Source organism: Leptonychotes weddellii, unplaced genomic scaffold (assembly GCF_054177405.1).
Source record: "Leptonychotes weddellii isolate Sample4059 unplaced genomic scaffold, ASM5417740v2 HiC_scaffold_8795, whole genome shotgun sequence".
NCBI classification, from domain to species: domain Eukaryota; kingdom Metazoa; phylum Chordata; class Mammalia; order Carnivora; family Phocidae; genus Leptonychotes; species Leptonychotes weddellii.
The window spans coordinates 1-8,496 of record NW_028059166.1 but is presented as its reverse complement, the minus strand read 5'-3'; the positions used below and the strand labels follow the sequence as shown (position 1 = coordinate 8,496).

The window sequence follows — 8,496 nt, the reverse complement described above, 5'->3', positions numbered from 1 at the left end:
GGAACAGGTCAAGGATGCCCACTCTCACCACTATTGTTCAACATAGTACTAGAAGTCCTAGCAACAGTAATCAGACAACAAAAAGAAATAAATGGTATTCAAATTGGCAAAGAAGAAGTCAAACTCTCTCTTTTCCCAGATGACATGATACTTTATGTGGAAAACCCAAAAGACTCCACCCCCAAATTACTAGAACTCATACAGCAATTCAGTAATTTGGCAGGATACAAAATCAAAGCACAGAAATCAGTTGCTTTCTTATACACTAACAACGCAACTGTAGAAAGAGAAATTAGAGAAACGATTCCATTTACAATAGCACCAAAAAACCACAAGATACCTCGGAATAAACCTAACCAAAGAGGTAAAGGATGTATACTCTAGGAACTACAGAACATTCATGAAAGAAATTGAAGATGACACAAAAAGATGGAAAAACATTCCATGCTCATGGATCGGAAGAATAAACATTGTTAAAATGTCTATGCTACCCAGAGCAATCTATACCATCCTGATCAAAATTCCAATGACATTTTTCAAAGTGCTGGAACAAACAATCCTAAAATTTGTATGGAATCAGAAAAGACCCTGAATTGCCAAGGAAATGTTGAAAAAGAAAAACAAGCTGGGGGCATCACATTGCCCGATTTCAAGCTATATTACAAAGCAGTGATCTCCAAAAGGGTTTTTGTTACAAAAGTCAGAGCAGTTGGGATCCTCAACCCCACTCCCACCCTCACACCATCCTTAAGGGGTAGAGAAAAATAAAGGTCCGTCAAAGTCAAACTCTCCATTTAGAGTTGGCTTTAATTTGTTCTCCAGAGCCCAGAATTTAACAGCTGGAGCCGAAGGTGAGGCACCACCACAGTGAATGAGGTGAGGCTGACCCGCCTTGCCTGCGGTCAACAGGCTCAGAGCTGGGCAACAGAAAGCCAGAGAATCCACCCACTGACATGTTCCCCATAAGGCCCAGGAGACACCCCTTTGCTAAAGCAATAGGGGAATGTGCCTTGGGAAGAGCCAGGCTTGAAAGTATGACAGTGTCCCCAGGTTTTGTGGCGCAGTGTCTTACCTGGCGGGGGGCACTTCAGACCTCCAGACTCAATTGGAATAGGGTGTGGCTCAGGCATCAAGGGTTTTTAAAACTTCCCCCAGGTGATTCTAATCTGGAGTAAAGTCTGGGAACTACTGTGGTAGGGGCTATCTGTCCACAGCTGGTAATCATTTTGCAGCGAATCAGCGTATCAAATCAATACGTTGCATAGCTTAAATTTACAGTGTTGTCAATTATATCCCAATAAAGCCGCGAGGGACAGGATAGAAAAACTCTGGGAGACCACCACTAATGTGGAGACTCACGGCACCAAGTGGCTGGTATTTCTATTACCCAGGATGGACACTTGAGAAGGGGAGAATTTTGGAGAACGTTCTTCTGACAACAAACAAATGCTTATTTGAGTTCACAGGGAATCCAGATAAGAGTTTTATGGAGAAAGCAGATGGAACCTACAACAGCAGCAGCATTAGACAGTGGTCAGTAAATACAGGTTGTGTAAAATAAGGACCCACGCACAATTATTGCTGTGGGACAGCCCAGTGGAGGCTGGGCACAGGTGTGCTGAGGTGGAGGCAGCGTCTTCACCACGAGCGTTAGGACAGGTGGGAGGCGCAGTGCATACAGGTGCAGAAAGCAGCTCCTCCACATCCATCCTGGGTCTGGCCATTCCGAACCCAGGGCAGCCAATGGGGAGCAACAACGTCACTGGCCCAGGATTCCCCAAAGCCCATCACCGTGTGGTTGCCCGTGGGCTGGGGAGCAGGCTCTGGTTTGGTAGGCGAGGAGGCGAGTCAGTGAGTATTTTATCCTGTCTTGTTCTCAGTGCCTTCTCCCTCTCCTTTCTTTCTCCGTTTACTGATTCGGACCTATTCCTTGAGCTCTGCTCTGTGCCCCCACATGCCCCATGTGTTTTTCACATTCGCTTGGGGTACGGTCCTCAATCCTTCCCAGCCTCTGGGTCTAAAATAAAGACTCTTGACTTCCAGAAACAGACTGAGGGTTGCGGAAAGGGAGGTGGGTGGAGGGATGGGGCAGCCAGGTGATGGGCATTAAGGAGGGCGCGTGATGTGATGAGCACTGGGTTTTATATGCAACTAATGAATCATTGAACACTACATAAGGAAGAAAACAAAAAAAATAAAAATAAAATAAAGGACAGAGTCGCGGATGCTGTGGCTCGGAGTCCAAGATGAGCTGACGTCTGGACTTGTGGGAGATCGGGGGTGTCACTGTGTTAAGTGTGCTAATTATATGTTAGTTACGGCTGACGGTTATTGAAGTGCTATTCAGTCCTGAGGGTGTTCTTTGTTGAGTAAGGAAACTGAGCCACAGATGAATTAAATGGCTTTGCGTGGGGTAGCAAGGGGTGAATCCATGTTCAGAACGGCGTGTGACTGATCTCCAGCCCTGTAGTCTTGACTGCTTCTATGGGATCATTCAAGGTCCCCATGCAGAGAGCTGTTGCAGGTAGAGGTTATAAAGGACAGAGACAAAGGGAGAGCTTTGGTTAGTCTTTTATTTCCAGAAAATAACATTAACCACCACTCTTAGTTTACATTCTTCCAACCTACAATCCTGCCTCTATGGGAATAATGTCCTTACCTTCTCCCCAGTCCCTCTTCAGTTTTACAGGGGAAGGCGTCCATCTGCCTAGGACTGCTAGTCCTTCCACCTGGGCTCTCCTCCTCTCTACTCTGTTGGGTTTCATTGTCAGCTCCCTCTCTGGGATGCTTTGGAAGAGGTGGAGTATTCTAATTAGGTATGCGTTAAAATGCTTTTTCCTAAAGCAGAGCGAGCTGTTCAACTTCACAGAACCTCGGCTTTCAACTCTGGAAAGTGAAGACAATAATGCTCTTTGTATATTGACATTACTTACGGAAAGTTCAAATGAGTTGCTATAAGTTGTCTAAGAAGGGGTTTAGAAAAGAGTTAAGTACTCATTTAGTTTTTTTTATTTGCTGCTGTACCTTTACTTACTCTTCACTCTGAGCATATAAACTTTGTCACTCATCTCATCCAAAAAAATAACCTTCCCAAGATCACTGAGATTTTTGTGGCTTCTTACAGCCATGGTTCTCTTCTTGCTCCTCTGATCCCTTCAGTGATGGCTTTGCACGGTAAAGCAAACATTTAATTCAAATCATGTCTATATCAGTGTTCAGGTGTGGCAATCTGAAATTCATTCTCTTTTAAATGAGCTTCCCATATTCATTTAGTCACTTAACCAAAGAGTTGGGAGATTGGGGGTGGGGGGGGTATTTTGTTTTCAGTCTCCATGTATCCAAGTTGTTTTATGTTGGAGGGGAAAAAAATTAGGAAATTTTAGTTTAAAATTTTAATTGCTCTGTGGTTAGGATGTAAACTTTTTAACTTGTTAGAAATAAGTATTTTCCCTTTTTCCACCAATATGGTCAGTGTTCTTCATAAATATATAGGAATGTGCAGAAAAGTTGATGTTCTTGAAAGGGCTCTGAGTAATCAGCACATAAACTTCTCTCCATCGTTAGTAATGTTTACCTGGCTCCCTCTCCCTAGTGGTTTTTTTTTTTTTTTTTTTTGGGTCTCTCATAGATGAGTAATGGTAAGAATTGTGTTAGTAAAATACATTTCTAGTTGCTTCTAAAATGATTTTTAATGGTAGTATTATTTTGAAAAGGCAAACCATATGAGAAGGCATAAAGTGAAAAGTGTTCTTCTGTTTGCAGAAATTCTCTGCCTTTAGTACGCAAACTTCTTGGTCACACCACTTCGAAGAATGAAGAGGTACACCAGAGGAAGAGTGGTAGACAGCAAAGCAAAGTTTATTGAGTAATATCATAAAGCTCCCGGAGAGGGAAGGGGCCTAAGAGGGTTGCCCTTGGAGTTTCTAAGTTTAGGACTTTTTATGAGCTCTTTTGCAGATCTGTCTTAAGCAATCAGAGTGTACTGAGTCATGCCAATCAGGGCTCTGGTCACGTATCTGTCTACCTATTAGGTTAATGTCTACATGCCGATGGTCTTTTTTGGCTGACATCTGAGGGGCTTATGTCTTAACTGCCCCTTGCCCACAATAGTGACAAATGTTTTATGGTTAATTGTCTTATTTTAGGATGTTTTGCAGAATCATTTCTGTAAAGGCTGCGAAGCAGAATGTCAGTGTCGTCCTGTCTAAGCTGCAAAACAGGATGTCAGTGTTGTTTTATCTTAGCTGTCCTGACCCCATATTTTCTTTTTGGGGATCCTGGCCCTGACTGCCTATCTGTCCAACTAACTCCTAACATTTGCCTTGGCCCAGTTAGTTCATCCTCCCCCACTCAACCCACTTTCTGCTCATCCCCCAAAGATCCTGTGGCGGGTGGGGTGGGATTGTGTTAATGTCCTACAGACTGGGGCACCATTTTGTGCTGGTTGAGCATTTTTAAGGATGCAGAGTGCTTAATTGCTTAAATTAACCCACCTGTTATGGATCAATGGTCTTCAGTCTTGATGCTACACACAAGCCTGTGTCTAATAATATTTGCATTTTAAAATGCACAGATCTTGCCAAATTGTCCCCCAAAGAGATGGCATGAGTTTATACTTCCACCAAAAACGTAGGAGCATCTTTTTCCTACACCGTAATGATGCAGTGCATGATCAAACATTATGGACGCTGCTAGCTTAATGTCAAACATGGGACATCATTGGAATTTTTTTTATATTAATTATACCATTGATTTCAAGTACATTTAAAAGCCGTAACCAGTTGCTGTTTGTTTTTTTTGTTTTTTTAGTTCATATCCTTGTGCCCATGTAGACCACTTCATCTCTGAAAGCAGCGTTTGAAATACTCAAACTTGGGAAATGAAGCGTTTTGTCACAATGGCATCTTTATGTCCCCTTCTTTGACCAGCACAGAGCCCTTCCTTCTGTGTTCCCTTCCATGTATGTTATAATCGTCAGTTTCTTTATCCTGACTTTCTCATAGGAAACTGAAATAATCTTAGCACGGCAGGCAGCGGGGCAGAGAGGACCTACCAGAAACAAGTGTGTGGGTCAAGGGAAGAGAGAACAGATGTCCCCCCGTCTGCCTCAGCAGCAGCAGCAAAACTCCGAGTTTGACCAGACCTGTCCCCTGCAGTCTGGTTGTACTTTCGTGGGAAGGTTCCAGTACCAGGAAGGAGCTAGATAGGACCTCAGTGGGTATCTACAGATCAGACTCAGAAGTACAGCAAGTGTAGGAACATCAAGCACAGCTAACTTCCACCCTAACAGGGCTCCTGGGGGGGAAAACAAGTTGCCATCTACTTGACCCCTTAAAGTGTTGTGTTATATATTATAGGATATTATAGGATATCCCTTTGATTGCTTTCTTTTCCACCACAAAGTAATGGTTGGGGAAGACCAGAGCAGCCTAAAAATGCCCAACCAATATTGGTTGTCACTGTTTATAGGGGCCATATAATGGTGGAAGAGGAGATTTGCCAGGTTTAAGAATTCTTCCTGGAGCATTCTTAATAAGTACAAAATGTTTGTCATCACAGACAAGCCTTCCAGAGAACTTGGAGAAGAAATGCATGGCACAGCTCATGGATGTGCACCTATAGAACAAGCTGATTTAGGGGGTCGGGGGTATGGAATCAGTTCTGATGGCTAATGATGTTGAGCGTCTTATCATGTGTTCATCTGCCATTTCTGTATCTTTGGAGAAATGTCTATTCAGATCATTTGCCCACTTTTAATTAGATTTTTTTTATTATAAAGGGTTTTCTACTTTTTAGATACAAGACCCTTATCAGATAAGACTTTCAAATATTTATCCATTTTTACACCAAAACTCTATGTTTATGTAACTTCATGTTATGTTAACAGACACAAAAGGAATCAACTGATCTAAAAACTGTGTGATTCAGGCACCTGGCTGTCATGCAACTCTTGATCTCAGGGTCGTGTGTTTAAGCCCCATGTTGGGTGTAGAGCCTACTTTAAATAAATAGAGTGACTAATTTTCCGTAAATGGTGGTAACTTATTTGCCAGTTTCCATGAGTATAACATATTAGCCAAGAGCATCACTGACAATTGTTTTGGGTTTTTGTTGTTGTTGTTGTTGTTATATTAGTTTCAGGTGGACAATATAGTGATTCAATACTTCCATACATCACCCAGTGCTCATCAGGACAAGTGCACTCCTTCATCCCCATCACCTGTTTCCCCCATGTCCCCACCCACCTCCCCTCTACTGACCATCAGTTCCCTACAGTTGAGAGTCTGTTGCATGGTTTGTCTCTCTCTCTCTCTCTTTCCTTTTCATTGGCTCATTTGTTTTGTTTGTTAAATTCCACATATAACTGAAATCATATGGTACTTGTTTTTCTCAGTCTGACTTATTTCACTTAGCATAATACCCTTCAGGCCTATCCATGTTATTGTAAATTGCAAGATTTTATTCTTTTTTATGGCTGAATAATATTCCACTGTGTATATACCACATCTTTTTTAATGATTCTCAATAGGTGGACAGTTGGGTTGTTTCCATAATTTAGCTATTGTAAATAATGTTGCAATAAATGTAGCAGTGCACATCTACCTTCCAATTAGTGTTTTTGTATTCTTTAAGCGTTTTTATTCTGACTCTATGCCAGGTGTTGTTTCGGGAACTAGGGATAGGGCAGCAAAACATCCCAGAGTTTATATTCTCATAACAAGATAAATAGATATAATGTCAAGTAATTTTAAGTCTATGAAGAATTGTTACCCATGAATTGGGCTTCTCTGTGTATTTCACAAAAGGAACAGAAAATGTTTCTAGTGAGTTGACGAGGTTGGTTGTATGAACTTGAGAATTTGATGCAAGATTCTCTTTTGAATCTTATTACTCTTTCACAGGTACCATTTCTCCATATTAAAGAATCCACTTTTCCATCAAAATCTGAGCTCTTAGCCTTGCACTAAGATGACAGAAGCCAAATTACCCTCCTTTTCCAACTATGGACTGCAATGGTGTTTCAAGCAGCTAAGCAAGGAAGAGTTTCAGACATTTAAGGAATTGCTCATGGAAAAAGCTTCAGAGTTGGCAATGTGCTCTTTTCCATGGGTTGAAGTGAACAATGCCAATGTGGAACATCTAGCCTCCCTCTTGCATGAGGATTATAAAGAATCTCTTGCCTGGAAAATATCCATTCACATCTTTGAAAAGATGAACCTGTCCACACTCTCTGAGAAGGCAAGGAAAGAGATGAAAAGTGAGTAAGACTTGGGGCAAATCTGGGGGTGGAAGAGAAAGGAGATTACCTCAAGCATCCATGGAAATGGAGAGGGATCCTTGGTCACTAACTGGGTCCACCTCCATGGCGTGAGTCTGAACTGTGAGAAGTCACTCATTAGTCATCCTGTCTGGCTAGAAATTAGAGCAGTCTCCAGCCTGTGAAAAAAGAAAAGAAATGAGTAGACAGATGCTCTACCCAGACAGAATTTGGTTGAAGTTTGTAGACAGGATTTGGAGTCTTAAGTGCTAAGCTTGAGCTCTGGACCTTCCACTTGTTCTATGTGTGACTTTGGGCAAATCCCCTTGGGTTCTACATCTTGGAACAGTAACTTTGATGCTGTTGCAAAGACTCAATAACCTAATGTATACGAAGTTGTTAACAAATCTTCATTCATTTATTGAGAACACTATGGTGGTTGTACAGTGGGTGTCTCCCATATTTCTTGCCCCAAGCTAAAGGACTAAAGTTCAAGGAACTCTTCTAAGGACTGATCTTGTCAGACCGTTGGTGTCCATATTATAGCAACGTATTTGGATCAAACTGTGTGATTAGCTTAGGGTATTTAGGAGAAAGGTAGTAGAAAAAATAGCCCTCCTTTATCAGGAGGAATTCTTCTCTTCAATTGTGGACAGGAAACTTAGAGTCCAGGGTGGCTCAGTCGGTTAAGCATCTGCCTTCAGCATGGGTCATGATCCCAGGGTCCTGGGATCGAGTCCCACATTGGGCCCCCTGCTTGGCGGGGATTCTGCTTCTTCCTCTACCCTTCCCCCTGCTCGTTTGTGCGCACTCGCTCTCTCTCTCAAATAAATAAATAAAATCTTTAAAAAAAAGAAAGGAAGAAAGAAAGAGAACTTAGAGTCCCAAGGGCAAGTCAGTCAGATTGGCCCTAAAGACTATAGGTATGCCATCCCTAGATGTAACTCGACATCTACAGCTGCAAAGGACTTTAAGAGAAGCCATCCCTTCTGAGCTTCAAAAAAGCCCTGTGTGGAAAATATGTTGACTGGAGAAAGAGTGGTCAGTGTTAGAACTCATGAGTTGGACACCTCTATTTGGATAATTCACAGGCCTCTAGTGAGTAGTTAACTAACTAGTTGAAGTTCAAGACAGGTGCTGAGGATGACTCTTGAAGATAAACTCTTGATAACCATAATATACTGCCTCATCATGTGAATAACCCAAGGCCATACAGCAAAATGGGACTGGAATTTACA

At 42.1% G+C, this 8,496-nt stretch overlaps 1 long non-coding RNA gene across 1 annotated transcript; it reads right to left on the bottom strand.

Moving 5' to 3' along the window:
• Positions 1–225: 225 nt before the first annotated feature.
• LOC145719966 (uncharacterized) lies at positions 226–8,390 on the bottom strand. Its single transcript, XR_014142711.1, has 2 exons — positions 7,308–8,390; positions 226–2,515 (listed from the first exon to the last, which is right to left on the bottom strand). It is a non-coding gene; the product is annotated as an uncharacterized LOC145719966 (long non-coding RNA).
• Positions 8,391–8,496: the final 106 nt, after the last annotated feature.